The sequence below is a fragment of the Python bivittatus genome, unplaced genomic scaffold, assembly GCF_059951505.1.
Source record: "Python bivittatus isolate LINGU-HERP-01145 unplaced genomic scaffold, Pbiv_v1 ctg000030_np1212, whole genome shotgun sequence".
In the NCBI taxonomy this organism is placed as follows: domain Eukaryota; kingdom Metazoa; phylum Chordata; class Lepidosauria; order Squamata; family Pythonidae; genus Python; species Python bivittatus.
The window spans coordinates 3,229,584-3,244,730 of NW_028277031.1; the positions used below are offsets into that span (position 1 = coordinate 3,229,584).

Below are 15,147 nucleotides of genomic sequence, written 5' to 3' on the forward strand. Positions count from 1 at the left end.
AGCAAGGGGATCTCTCAGGCCCCTGATTTTCTAAGCAAAACATATATAGTGACACAATCAAGTTACTGGTCCTCAATTGCACAAGGGGGGTCTTAACGTAAAGAAGTGCTGGACTGCTTAAAATCAGCAGAAGAAATGCAGACGATGTGCTGATGTGTAAGCTCCTGTTTGTGAGTCTCTGAATAGAGAGCTAAGGAACCGACCTGAGTTGGTTTTGTGGTAAACCACATCGCTGAGCACACTCACTGCTAATGTCCAAAACTGCCATAGAAGGAAATAAGTAAATATGGGCAAGGGGCTTCTAAAGGAAGGGTAATGGGAGATGTAAACTAAGGCGGGACTTCTGTAAGTTGTATTAGGCGTATCGGATAGGTTGTAAACTCCTGAGTACCTAACCAATGGGGAAAAGGAGGAGGGTCTCTTTGCTCGGGCACAGGGAATAAAAAGTGCAAGGTGTGCCTTGCCACAAGGTGTGCCTTCTGGCTGGACACCCGTTGTTGCAACAACGTACTCTTTTAATAAATGGCCATGCCTTGCTACTTCACTGGATCTTTGTCTTAATTCTTTGGAATTGAGGTTTGTTTCTCACACCAAGAAAACTGCAGGGACTGCTCCAGGTAGTCGCCAGGAGTCAACACTGACTCGAAGGCACAGGAACAAAACACGATGGCAATGAGAAATGCATTTGGGGAATGCCAAAAATAATGGCCTGTTGGCAGGTGTGCCAATATCACATGGATGTGATATTTTCTGAATTGGATTAATTAAAAAGATGGACCGATAATACTTAGCGCTACTTCCTGGATTTGACTGAGGCCTGAATTCTGAGATGCAGGATAGATTGCTTTTACATGAATGGGAAAGGGCACCCACAGCATACGGACTGGCTTGCAAATATCATATCCTAATTTGCTGCCCTGGATCTGAAGCATACGATGAGTGGGGATGATATACTGCAGCAGCCATGCCCAAAACTGAAGAGAAAAGAAAATGTTCCACGGCTTGTCAAAAGCACCAGAGGGAGGAGGACAGGAGTTGATTCAGTGCTGGCTCTTAAAATTAGAACAAATTTTGCAATGAGGCCACCGTTGGTCGTCCCAATCAGCGTGACCTTGATCGGTCACCGAAATCCTGTGTCTTTGGTGGATGATAAGAGAACAGAGACAGGAAATCAGCATTAACTGGGCAGGAAGGGCAGGGCAGATCTCCATCAAATGGTGAGCCCAAAGGATTTGGCAGGGTTGTAAAAGTCTCTGCAAATAGTTGCTAAGATAGAAATGACAACGAAACAGCCTGAGAGGCTTGTGATGAGTTGTGGCAGACTTAGATGAAGCTTGCAATCTGTTTCAGAAGAGACCAGAGACGTTCTTGCCAGACGGGATGGTCCGGAAAGGGTCAAATGTTCTCCCTCTTCCCTTGCACACAGGATCAGCTTTGTCCCGCTCCGTAGAGAGCTGAGATAACCAAGCCTGCCTCCCCTCAAGGCAAATAACTGCCATGGAAAGCTTGTACCACACTTTCCCTCACAGGATTCTCATTCCAATCTGTTTAGGGACCAAGAATTTGTCCCCAATTTTTCTTTCACAGGGAAAGAGAATTTGGGTGAAATGTTCATGCGTGGAATAGGATGCTCATCTGTAAGAGGGGTTGGAGTCGGGACCGGTCCTACGTAGACTTGCCCATTCTTGAGGACTTGTTCTAAAAAAGATACTCCGGGATAATCCTCCAAGCGGGAATGGGTTTTCCATTTTTCCAAATCATGCTTTCGATTTGGGAAACCTTTGGCCTTGGACTGACCCAGACAGGTTAGGTTACCACTGGAGTTTTGAACTGGTTCTTTAACTGGGCATCCACATGGTTAAGGGTGTCAAAAAGTCAATATGGTGGCCATAATGATATGACTGAAGCTCTGCCCTTGTTACATGCATAGAACACGTGTACATGTAACACATGTAGCAAAGGGGCAGGGCTTCCATCACACAGGTGCCATCTTGATCTTTTTGGCACCCCCGCCCCTGCCCTGGACACTTCTGGTTGCTGTGGCTAACCATATTGTGGCCTCTGACAATAGTGATGCGAAAAACTCATCACCATATTTTTAGATACCAGCATCTCTATAATCCATGCTAGCCTGGAATATTCACTATATATTGGATTGCTTTTGTAAAATCAGATACGTAGCTGTTACGATGAAATTAACGTATTACTGGCATACTAGAGAAGATGCAAGGAAATAAATGGAAGAGATGATTACATTTTGGAATGATGTCTCAGTGTGGAGCATGCCACGCACACGTACTTCTTGAAAAATGGTCATCTTCCAGAATTATTGTTGAATGTGGAATAATTTTCTGTATTTAGGTGCTGGAATATCACTAATTCTGTTGAGCTTCTCTGTACATATAAAATACAATAAAAGCTGTCCGTACTTCGATGTTTATTTCTTAGGTACATCCCAGTGCGACCTAGGCTTCAGTGCGCGCGTGCAGTTGCAGGGACTTAAGGCTGCCCTGTATTGTCTTTTGCCATTTTAAAAAATACCACTGAATGAATGGATCAGGGTGTGCATTTTCCCCGCCCTGCTGCCCTTTGAAAGCGCCAGCTCATCAATTTTTGATTACTGGTGCTTATCAGTGGCCATTGATTTCTACCCCTTGCCCTTCTCTCTTGTTTGGCATTACTAAGGCATGTTCACATTAGGTGGCTGGCTTTCATGCCAGATGTCACCATGTCAATGTCAGGGAAAGGCCAGGGGGAGAAGCGGGTGGAAAAGACAGAAGCAAGATTAAAATACAGGTCAGTAAATCAGATCATCGATTTTTTCTAGTCCTGCTGCTTTTGTACCTTTTTACATTCACTTGCATGCAAACGCACGTACACACACACACATACAGAACTTGTGACTGATGCGGGTAGGGTGGTTAACACAGAGATGGTCGTAAAATCGAAGAAAGGCATGCAGCTTTGCAAATAATTGTTTCCTTTAAGGTAATGGGTACTGGCCTCATCTTGCCATCACTGCATAAATACCCAGGCGCACAGGACGATTGTACAGCTCCCTGCTGCTTTCAGATACCAACCCTGCTACAACATACAGGTAGCCCTCACTTAACAACCACAACTGGGGCTGGAATTTAGGTTGCTAAACGATGCAGTCATTAAGCGAATCATCATGTGACCACTTCACTTAGCGACCACAATTCCGGCACTCCTGGCTGCCGTTGTTAAGCAAGAATCAGGGGTCGTTAGGTGAGGCAAGTTCCTGCCGGCTTCCCGCAATCAAGTCAGTGGGGAAACCAGCAGGAAGTTGCAAGCCCCAGGCGCTGCCAGGTGGGGGAGTGAGCGAAGGGGTGCATGGGCGGGTCAGGGAGGGTGCATGGGGGTGTGCTGTGGGTCGGGTGAAAATCACTTGGATTTTCAGCCCCGACCTTCCCTGCCAGGTTCCCCATTGACTTTCTGGGGAAGCCGATAGGGAAGATTGCAAATGGAGATCCCATGATTGCGGGCTGCTTGGCAACTGGTTTTAAGTGCGAACTGATTGCCAAGGGCCCAGATCACAATCATGTGACTGTGGAGGCGCTGCAACAGCTGTAACTTCGGGCACGGGTCGTAAGTCCCTTTGTTCAGCACCATCATAAATTCAAACTGTAACTGAACAAATGGTAGTTAAGCGAGAAGCATCTGTACAATGTTGGCAGGTTCTGTGCAACAGCACTTAAAATTTGTCAGATGATGAGCAGTGCCATAAACTAGACTTAATAAGCATCGGATTTGCCTCTGCAATTTGATATAGTCTTCCACATACAGGTAGTCCTCAGTTAATGATCATTCATTCAGTGACAGTTCGAAGTTACAATGACCAAGGAGACTTATGGTTGGTCCTCAAAGTTGCGGCTGTTGCAGGGTTCCCACAGTCATGTGATAGCAATTTGGGTGCTTGGCAAGCAGCTTGCAATTACGATAGTCACAGCACCCCGTGGTTATGTGATTGTTAATTGCAACCTTCACTGCCAGCTTCTGACAAGCAGAATCAATGGGGAAGCTGGCAGGCGGTCACAAACGGCAGTCACATAACCCGTGGGATTTGCCTAATGATGGCAACTGGGACAGCTGGAACTGCCATTGTAAGTTGGCGTGGTCACATGACGTTGCACTTTACGACTGCGTCGCTTAGCAACAGAGTTGCTGGCCCCAATTACCGATGTTAACCAAGGATTACCTGTACTAACCTTTATGCTCCCCTACAACTATCTAATCCTCCTACCCCTCCTTTTAGATTATTTTAGACTCTTGTTTTTTATATACATATCTTTTTTATACCTTCTAGCTTTTCATAATTTTTTTTGACAGGTGTATCTTCTATGCTTTTTAGTTGACTGTACCCCACCCTCCTTATACTAGTCTACGACCGTCATAAAGTTTTGATTTGATTTGTTTGATTTGAAGGTGATGGTCAGGATACCTGTCAAGATGGAAGAGAAGCTGATATGTTGTAGGGATTGCTAAGAAGGGAGTAGGACATCATGCTAGGTAAGAGCCTGCCTGAGCGTGCCTGTGACGAGTGTATCCTCTGTCACTGATACTGGCTGATTAAGCATCACTTCTCTCTAACCAGGTCTACACAATGCCCTTAGCTGGGTTGGTTCACACAGCATGTTAAATCATTAATGGGGAGGGAGGTGGCTTCCGTTCATTTCGTAAAAAATGGCTTCTCTTCTTACACCACAGATTAATTCTAAAACCCCCGAGAAACTGTGCCACCACTTTTCAGCAGCTGCCCACTAAAATCCAGCAGTGCAACTGGCGAAGAATCCAGTGGCCCCAGAAAGGGATCAGAGACCACACGTGGCTTGAGAGACACAGTTGTCTCAACCTCTTTAACGTCTGGCTGTTCTTTGCCTACCTTTTCCTCCAAAGGCTATAATCAGAGACTTAAAACCTGTCCCCAGAGAAAACAGTTATTATTGATTTAGTTCTCTGAAGTCATGTGCAGCACAAATGAAGCATAAACGCTGACAGATCCGGTGTGTCTCTGGTCAGCCATCTGTTCCTGGGTAGAGCCAGGACTAACATTTTGTTATTATTCGATGCGTGCAGAATTTCGGTGGGGCTTTGAGTGGAGTTATTTCATGTAGTGAAACAGGTGGAGCAGAAGCCTGTAAAAAGAGGTTTCTAAAAACAGAGCATGCAGAGAGCATGCGCAGAAGGTATTTCCTTGAACATGAAGCAGTGTCTTACTCATGCCGCAGAAAGTGTCAAGGCAAAGCATGACCATTTCTCCCATTGCGCAGAAAGAAGACCATGCAAATTGTTTGGCAGCCATAACCCTTTGCTCCCTCCCTCTTTTTTTCCAGAAATGTTTCCTCTAGTTGTATTGTCGAAGGCTTTCACGGCCGGCATACCCTGGGCACAGAGAGAACTGCTCCTGTCTGTGCTCCTGCACTCTGAAGATGCCGGTCACAGGTGCTGGCAAAACGTTAGGAAACAAGACTTCAAGACCACGGCCACACAGCCCGGAAGACCCACACCAGCCTTTCTTCTAGTTGTTTTTTTCATTTTCGGTGTGGGGCTGTGAGTAAGTAGCCCAGTGACCTCAGTGGCCTTCTTGGCCAATCTTCCCCCGCAAGGTTGGGCTTCTTTGAGAGCAGTCCCTGGGATCTGAGAAAAGCCTCCTTCCCCGAGTCAGCTGCTTCCAGGTCTCTCAAAGCAGATGTGGGGATTATGGGATTGTAAACCAGCACTTCTGCTTTGTGGAATCTAAGACGGCATGGTGGTGGAGATGGCTTTGAAAGCTCTTGTCTTAAGAGCAAGGATGCATAACGTTTCCCAGGTTGGCCTTGGTCTTTAGATCATGTGCCAATGAAGGCATTCCAAAAAATCAAATCCTAGGGTTGGAAGATAATCCAGTCCAACCCCCTGGCCAGTGCAGGAATCCTCAGACCGTTCCGGACAAATGGCTGTCCAGTCTTTTCTTGAACATTTCCGATGAGTCAGCACCCATGCTTCCAAGAGACAGGCTGTTCCATGGCTTCATAGCTCTCCCAGTCAGGACATTCCTCCTTAGTTCAAGTTTGGATCTCTCACTGTACAGTTTCTACCCATCGGTTCTTGTCTTACCCTCAGATGCTAGGAAGAATAAATCCACACTTTCTGCTCTGTGACATCCCTTCAAATATGTGAAGGCTGCTATCATACCTCCCCTTAGCCTTTTTTTTCTTTAGGCTAAGCATACCAAGTTCCTTTAACCCCTCTTTGTAGGCTTTGGCCTCCAAGCCCTTTACCATCACTCTTCTCTGCACCCTTTCGAGTTCCTCAGTGTCCTTTTTGTACTGCAGCAACTAGAACTGGACGTGGTATTCCAAGTGTGGTCTGACCAGTGCATCCTGTAATCTTGACACTATACCTCTATTGATGCAGCCCAAAACTACATTGGGTCCTTTGGTGGCTGTTGTACATTGCTGATTATGCATGATCTGTGGTCTACCAAGACACCCAGATCCTTCTTGCAAATACCGCTGCCAGGTAGCACCAATCTTATACTCGTGTATCTTTTTTTTTCCTGCCTATGTGCAGAACCTTACATTTCTCACCGTTAGTCACAACGTTTGGTTGGATAGGGGCCAATGTTCAAGTCTGTCAAGATCAATCCCCTCCAGGTTTGTGTCATCTGCAAATTTTATGAGCATTCCTTCTATTCTATCATCTAGGACATTTATGAAGATTTGAAGAGTACTGGGCCCAATTCTGAAACCTGAGTTACCCCATTGCATATCTCCTTCCATGTGGACATAAACCATGAAGGATCACACATTGGCTACGGTTGTTCAGGCTGCTGGGATGAGCACAAAAGCTAAATATGATTTAAACATTTAAATAGTTAAAACTACAGTCAATTAAATATGTTTAACAATTTGCATCTAATAAATAATTTCCCTTTTATCATATTAGAATTATAAACGTGGTGGCCACTGTAGTGGTAATGCGGAAGACCATTGTGGTTTTGAGGAGTTTAGGTGACATAGTTTGATTCCTCCTGCACATATTAAGAAAGCTCACTTTGAATCCTAATAACGTTTAGCTGGCTTGTTTTTCACTTTTACTTAGAAGTGAGGTCAGGGAGGAAAACCCTCAGGATTGTTTAAGTTAAGCACTAGCTTATCTGTACAGTTCTCAGGCTCTGGAATTTTTTGATGAGCAGGTATAACTTCTGGTCAAGGTGACTTGCAGAGCTCCTGACTCCAAAACAGAGTCATGGGACTGCAGTGCCAGACTTTAATAAAAAGCCCTGGCATTGCCCCTGGAATTTGGAGCATGGACACAGGCCTTGGGAGTAGGTGCCGTGTTATCTAAACCAGGGTTCCTCAACCTTGGCGACTTGAAGATGTGTGGACTTCAACTCCCAGAATTCCCCAGCCAGCCATGGGTTAGGGTTAGGGTTAGGGTTAGGGTTGGCTGGCTGGCTGGCTGGCTGGCTGGCTGGGGAATTCTGGGAGTTGAAGTCCACACATCTTCAAGTTGCCAAGATTGAGGATCCCTGATCTAAACCATCTTGGGTCTCTCCACTGTCCTGTCAACAGGGGAAAAGTTTGATCATCTTGCTTGGTATGTTATGTTTTTCTACTATGCTCATGTATTCTGTTTAAATCTATCTTATGCTCTTGTATCGCGGTTTAAAACTGCTAGAGTTAACAATAAAGCTTAACTGCTCCTTACCTACTGGTGTGTTCACTGTCTCTGGACTTAAAAGAACTAAAAGAACCTGATCGTTGCTTTGACAATTGGCAAAACAGCCCCAGATGCTAATATTGTAATATATGGATCACCGGTGTGACTGCATCGGGAATATTGTGTGCATTTATGGTTGTCGTACCTCAAAAAAGATATAGTGGAGCTAGAGGAGATTCAGAGGAGGACAACTAAGATGATCCGGGGGGGTGGAGCAGCAATCTACGAAGAAAGATTGCAAAATTGGGGGTCTTTTACAGGTAGTCGTTGACAGCAGTTGGGACCGGAATTTCTGTCGCTAAGCAATGTGATTGTAAAGTGCGATGTCACATGACTATTGCTTAGCGATGGCGATCCCAGCAGTCCTGGTTGCCGTCGTAACCCCGAATCAGACAGCAACAAGATTGGCTTGCAGTAGCATAATTTGTTTTATTTCTTTTCAATACTATGGGTGGAAATAGGAGCGAGAGGCCCGGGGGAGGCCAGTGGTCTGAAGTCGGTCCTCCATGGGGTACTTTTTCAGGATTTGAGGGGGTTTTGAGTAGGAAGGGGAGGGATTTTCCTCCCAGAAGTTTTCTGTTCCCACTCCCATCCTTGGCGAATGTCATGGCCCAGGACGCAGACTCTGACTCTGAAGAAGCTGCTCCAACTGAACCAGTGGAATGTCAGTCTCAGGAGACGCCAAGCCAGGAACCACCTGATCAAACACAGGCACCATCAGAACAGCTGGAGCAGCCAGATGGTGAAGTATGGCCTCCAAGCCCTCGGACTCAGTGAGTAGAGTGGAGCGCAGAGCAAAGATGCTCATGAGGCTCCTTGCCAAGCAAGGCAGCAACTCTCTTAATTGAAGACAGCTATCTGCAGCCTGATTTAAGAGGTAGCCCTGACATGTGTTTCTCCGTTGGAAACAACGGTCTGAACTCCTGCTCTGGCACGTTGTTCTGTGAATCCTGCTCGCGTAAAAAACCCTGAAACTCTGACCATTGGACTGGCTGACAAATGTAGCTTGGCTCTCTGAACTTTGGACTGGATTTTGACTTCTCTTCTACATGTTCCTGTTGAAAGCAAAACTACCCAGGCAGGCTTTCTTTCCAAGAGAGACTGTTTTGATTTATATTCCTTTCCTTATCTGCTGTTTATTTACTCAGTCTTGAGTAAATTGTTATTCTTGTCTAGTAACTATATGTGTGTGATGGCTGGTGTGGGTCTTCCGGGCTGTGTGGCCATGGTCTTGAAGTCTTGTTTCCTAACATTTCGCCAGCACCTGTGACCAGCATCTTCAGAGTGCAGGAGCACAGACAGGAACAGTTCTCTCTGTGCCCAGGGTGAAGTGACCCTTTTTGTGGGTATTTATAGAGATCTGGGGGGGGGGGTTGGGTTGCTGAGTGGCTGCTTGTTTTGGAGTCAGCATCTGTGTGTATTTTCCTGGGGATTAGGCAGGGTTTTTTCTTCTACTGAATTGTTAACGAGGGGCTGCTGGGGGTGATTAGCAAGTTCATTGTGTGAACTGTTCACATGTCCTGGTGGTTGAGCTGAGTTCGTTGACCTTTTGCAGGCTGTATTTTTCAGGATTGGTAGCCAGGTTTTGTTGATTTTTAGACTCTCCTCTTTTTTATTGAAACTGTGCTGGTATTTGTGAATCTCAATGGCTTCCCGGTATAGCCTGGTATAGTGGCTGTTGGTGTTGTCCAGTATCTCTGTGTTTTCAAATAGGATTTTGTGTCCAGTGTGCTTGAGAGCATGTTCAGCTACTGCAGATTTTTCTGGTTGCTGTAGTCTGCAGAAAGACTCTGCAGTATGCCGGCCGTGAAAGCCTTCGACAATATATGTGTGTGAGTTTGAAACCTGAAATAGGACAGCCAGAGCGCCAATGCAGGGGAGTGGTTATGGCACTGGACTAGGACAGAGGGGAACCCAGGTTCAAGTCCATCCCCAGCCCTGGAAGTGTGTTGGGTATAAAGGAATTTAGAGCTGACCTGAGGAAGGTGTAACAGAGCCATTAAGGGGGAAGGAAGAGCAAAGGAAGGACTGGGAGAAGAGATTATACAGTCGTGAGACAGAAGGAAGCATGAGAAAAAATTTCAAAATAACCCTGCCTTGACTTTGTTTGGCATAAGACCGAGTAGAGATTTCAGGATTCTGTTACTGTTCCCTACAAAAATAAAGTAGCATCGTGGCCTGCCTCACGATGGCTCACACTCTGGCCAGTCCCGTCCTACTTCAAAGGGTTGTGTGGAAAAATTGGGTGAGGAAGAATCTGTATTACTCCTGAGTTTTTGAAGGAAAGGTGAGATATCAATCTAACAACTCAATGAATTAACCCCACTACCAAAAACCTGTCAGGATTTTCTTTCTCATGGGAAAGGATTCATCCCGTTATCTTTACAACAATAACAAATAATATTTTGGCTACGGAGATCATGTGAGAAACACCTGTTATTGTGTGTTGTGTATTGTGCTATTTACTGCCACCTATTGGCGTGTGTATGCTAGTTACCCAGTGGGGGTGGCATGGAGCTATAAGATAATGAGAGGAAAATGTTCAGCCTCTCAGTGTGTGTGTGTTGTTCAGTTGTTTAGTGTGTGTTTAGCTTTAGCTCAGTATAGCACCATGTAATCATTTTTATGGGTTAAGTAGTGTACCTCTTCTCTGAGAGTTTGTAGCTAGAGATTTTGTTAAGCTTGTGTTGCTAATAAGTCTTGGATGCTACATTACATGAGAAGATGTGTTTTTCTTTATATTTTGTATGATATTTGCATTTTATGGAATTTTGCATTTTTATCAATAAACACCAGTTTATTGATCCACTATATGCATTTCCTAGGGAAGCCTTCTGTGCTTCCCTAGGAAATGCATGAATGTTGCCGACTCCTGGAGGCAACATTGGTCCATCATTTTCAGTGTGGAATCACAACACAGCTATACAATCTGCAGCTGGTGAGAGCAACATGAAAGAAAAGCAAATTGGGTGGGCTGGGCAGCATCTTGCAACCCTTGGATCCCATGGGCTGGGGTAGGGCTGTGCTTTCAACCCCATTCCAGATAGCCCACTCCTTTTCCAAGCCAAATTATGTCAAATATATTGCAGAAGTCAGCTGTCTAGAATGTCCCCTCTTCCCTCCTGCCCCCAGTTCTGAGCTAATAGTGTGGCTCCTTTTTGCAGGTTGTTAAAGATGGGCAGGATTTTAATCACAGACATTGTGAGGAAGGTGGGAGAAGGGGGAGGTTTGGGAGGGCCATATTGGGGAAACAGGAAATAGAAGCTTGGACTCCTTGAACTCAATGACATCTCAGCGTAGGATTTCCCAGCAAGTTTGTCCAACAACTTTGCTCTTCCAAGTTTTCCTTCTAACGGAGTATCCTTCTTGACCTGAGTTTCTGCTTCCAATTTCAAAGGACAACATTTCAGATTGCAAACTCGGGTACAGACTTGGGGTCCCGAAGGTTCAGACATACTTGCCTACCGTCAAAAATTATAAGGATGTGCATGTGGAACACATGGCATAGGCGTGTGTGTGAGGGAGGGAGGGAGGGGGTGCTTATGATGAAAGCAGGGGAAAAAAGAGTCCTTGCAGGAAAGCATTGTTCTTAAACCATTCCAGTATGGGACAATGACTTTAACCAGCTGGAGACGGATTCCAAGGCTTGTAATTAAAGGCTGACTGTTCTGGTAGGCCTTCTGCCACCGCGCCTCTGGATTCGTGCTTCTTTTTCCCCCCCACCCTTTGAACCAGAACACCATTGCAAAATCCCTCCATTTAATTATTTTTCTTTCCAGCACTCATCCCCAGTGTGTGGAGAGGCAGAAAATACAGGAATAGTGAGATTTTGCAGTGCCAGAGAATTTTTCGTGATTCATCGGAGGGAAGGAGGGAGAAGGATGGGTTTCCCTTTCCTGGACCTTCAAGGAGATTTCTTTGGCCAGCCCCAGCCCCCGTGTTTTAGACGTCTTGAGCTGCTGGATGGCAGGAGTGGCAAGACCTACGTTTCTGCCCGTCCCACCTGCACAGTCCCGATTCCACGCCAGCCGTCTCTGAAAATCACTCAGCCGAATGGCTTCGTTCCCTGTTTTCCTCGGGGCCCCTTGCTTTGCAGGCAGCTTCTTCAGATTCTCAGCTACAGAAGAAAGCCGAGCAACTCAATTCCCGAAAGCGACGCTAGACTGCACGTGCAGTGTGAATCTAAAATGATGGGCATTGTAGTTTCACATGTCTGGAGAGCACCAGGTTGGGGAAGGCTGGGTCAGGGGTTAATTTGTGTCAGCGAACGCTTTGTTCTGCTGCCTGCGTAGCATATGCAGGTAGTTAAAAAGAAAACTCGTCCAGATTGCATCGTGGAGCTCTTACCGCACAGGTTTACTTATCCTGGATCATCGCATAAATTTCAAGCGGCTGAGTTTACCAAATGCACCAAAGCGGGAGCTGATTGCCCTGTGGTGGCCAAGTGCTGCAGGGCCGGAAAGGGATGGAGCCCATGGGAGGCGTAAGGAGGACAAGTGACGTCCTATTTACCATGATGCTATCACAAAAATGACGTGGATTATGAAATTCTGCAGTTTCCTGGGGAAATGTTAATTTTTTTAAAACTGTGATAGGCTGATTTTAAGGGCCTATGCAACCATTTTGTTTTGTTACCTCAATATGGCACTAAACCATAAACCATGATTTACAAACCAGGATTCCTCGGTTCACCCAGCTGGTGAAGAAGCCAGGACATTGTGGCTTAGCCTCTTGTATGAAGCCAGCCAGTGCTGATTGCAACGGACAGAACTACATCATGAGATTTGCTTTTTATTCACCAACTAGACCGAATACATTTTTTTCCAGTTCTTCCAAATACTTTTTATTACTGAGAGCATTTGTATCCTGCCTTTTCTGGGAGAGCTCAAGGCAGTAAAGAGAATGCTCTCCCACAATTTTATCCCTATAACAACAACCCTGTGAGGTAGGATGGGCTGTGAGAGAGGGACTGGCCCAAAGTCACTCAGCCTCCAAGAGTGAGGGTGGGCTTGATCTTGAGTCTCCTGCTCCAGGTCCAGGCCATCTTGTGTGTAAACAACATTACTGGGGTCTGCTTGGGTCCCTTGTCTTCCTTGGGTTTTCCCATTTTCCTCCTTCTTCTCTGGAGATCGGGGGGTGGGCAGGGAGTCAAAAAGCAAAGATGGTGGCCACAACTGCATGACTGAAGCCTTGAAGGAACAGGACTTTAACCTCATGATTCTGACATGAGTCACCCGTTGGGCAAGATGGGTGGCATACAAATTTAATAATAAATAAACAAAATAAATTTTAAAGATTGCCCCCCCCCCCGCACCACCACCAATCACACATCAAGTCCACAGTCTGTTCGCCAGTCCAATGGAGTCCAGGCCAAGGGAACAAACGAAAAAGAGAGAGATGGGAATAAACACATTTTGCAAACTTCATGGAGCCCCGCGCGGCTGACAAACTCAGGAAACAAGCAGCGCTTGGATTTCTGGAGAGACCCTCATGACGGCGTCATCTTGAAAGCCCCCCAGAACAGTTCTCCAGGCGTAACTAAGGCAGGGCTGCTCCAGGTCTCTCGTGCTTCCGCCTCCCCGTTGCCTCCCTCGACCGCCTGGCGGCCTCCGCTCGGTCCCTCATCGCCCGGACGGGTCGTCCAAGCTGTTTCTCAACAATGCAGAAAGTATTCTGGAAAACAGGAACGACCCTAAGCGCAGCTTTATTCAGCTCCGGTCTTTCCTTCCAGGGATGCCAGATCAAAAGGCGACAACCATAAAACGCTCTATGAAATCTGCTTGGGTGCCTCCTTCACCCTGCGTGTCTGAGGAAGGGGCCGGTTTCTTTGTAAAACTCAAGCTCCGTTGGCATGTTCTGTTCAACCACAGATCTCTGTATTCAATCAGCGATGGCATTCCAAGCATTCCCTGTTCATCTGGCATGTTCAGCCTGTGTCATACAGCCCCTTCGCATGCTAGCTCCGTTCGCACAACGTGCTTGGCTGGCTTATACGAAGGCCTAGGGGCTGGACTCACCCAGCCTCAGGATCACCAGTTCTGGGCTGCAAACAGCTGCAAGCCGTGGAGAGAAGCAGGCTGCCATCCGATGGGGTTATAAACATTCGCAGCTCAGATACAGCAGCCCCACGCCTTCAGCTGGGTGAATGCAAGCACGGCTTCGCTTCATAAGGTTTAGGGTACTGCGCGAACCCAGCCTTTTGCTTAGTGTTAGGGTGAGCGTATCGTGCCAAACCAGAAAATGGATTAAGCCAGTCAGCAGGTAGTGCAGAGGCGTTAGGTAGCTATTAGGTAGTCCAGCTCATTATGTTTTTGTCCACAGTAATGTTAGGTCAAAAACGCCCATTTTCCCCAGCTTATCTAGGCAGAACAGTGAATCTAGCAAACCTTTTTTAATAAAGTTTTATTGCTTTTTAATTAATAACAAAAAGGGGGGGGAACCCAAAATAATAATGGATCTAACAAATATGAAGTTTTGCACACCTAGGCAAAGCCAGAGCCCTGGCAAAGAGCAAGTTCCAAGTTTTACACAGAATCAGCTTGTCCAGGCAGTGTGGGAACAAAAACTGCTTTTGGGCTCAGCTCTAATTATTTTGAAACTGGTGGGCGTTAATGCAGAATTTAACTTCTATTGATTTCTTTTTAATAGAGCTTGGTGCATCATTGTAGTTTATGGATCAAAATTTGCGCCAGATTTGTATGTACACATACCTATTTAGTTCAGTAGGACTCTGGACACATATCTTTACTACATCAACCCAATTCTATATGGAAATGTAGCCACTAAGTTTAAGATGCAACTGTCAACTAGCAAAGCCTTTAACATCATTTGAAAAAACCACGTACCATATCAGCAATATGAAAAAAAGAGAGGGTGGGTAGGAAGTTAAGGGGGGGGGGATCTCTTGAAGCACTCACTCTCGCCAGGATTTATTTCTCCTTATGTCTTACTTTCTCTGATAAAGTAAATAGGACCCAATTTTACTATCACGAGAATGCCACCCAGCTGTAGAATATATATTTTTGGCTTATATTTCAAAATCACGGCATTTCTCAAGGGGTACAGTTTAAATAAATTGTATTATTTAGAGCAGATTCCTGAAGTTGAGATGACAAGGTGGTAGGAAATATATAACGTATTTGAAATGTCCCTGGTATCACAAAGTTTGAGAATCCTTGTCTTGCTGACGTTCTTGTGTCTCATATGCCAAAGATGAAGGGAGAGGGAGGGACACAAAGGAGGTTTAATTACATTTGAATTTAATTATAATTTTTGAAGTTAACTGAATCACTGAGCCAGTTTGGTGGGCACGTTGTTCTCAATGCAGATATATTGTACAAAATGCAGAGAACTTTCCAAAGCCACTGGAAACATCGCCATTAACGGAGACTTAATACTACAGATTCTGCTACTTCAGCTGAT

At 45.7% G+C, this 15,147-nt stretch overlaps 1 protein-coding gene across 1 annotated transcript in view; it reads right to left on the reverse strand.

The window, feature by feature from the left end:
- MEIOB (meiosis specific with OB-fold) overlaps positions 1 to 15,147 on the reverse strand; it is a 63,226-nt gene that overhangs the window by 47,361 nt on the left and 718 nt on the right. The window lies entirely within an intron of this gene.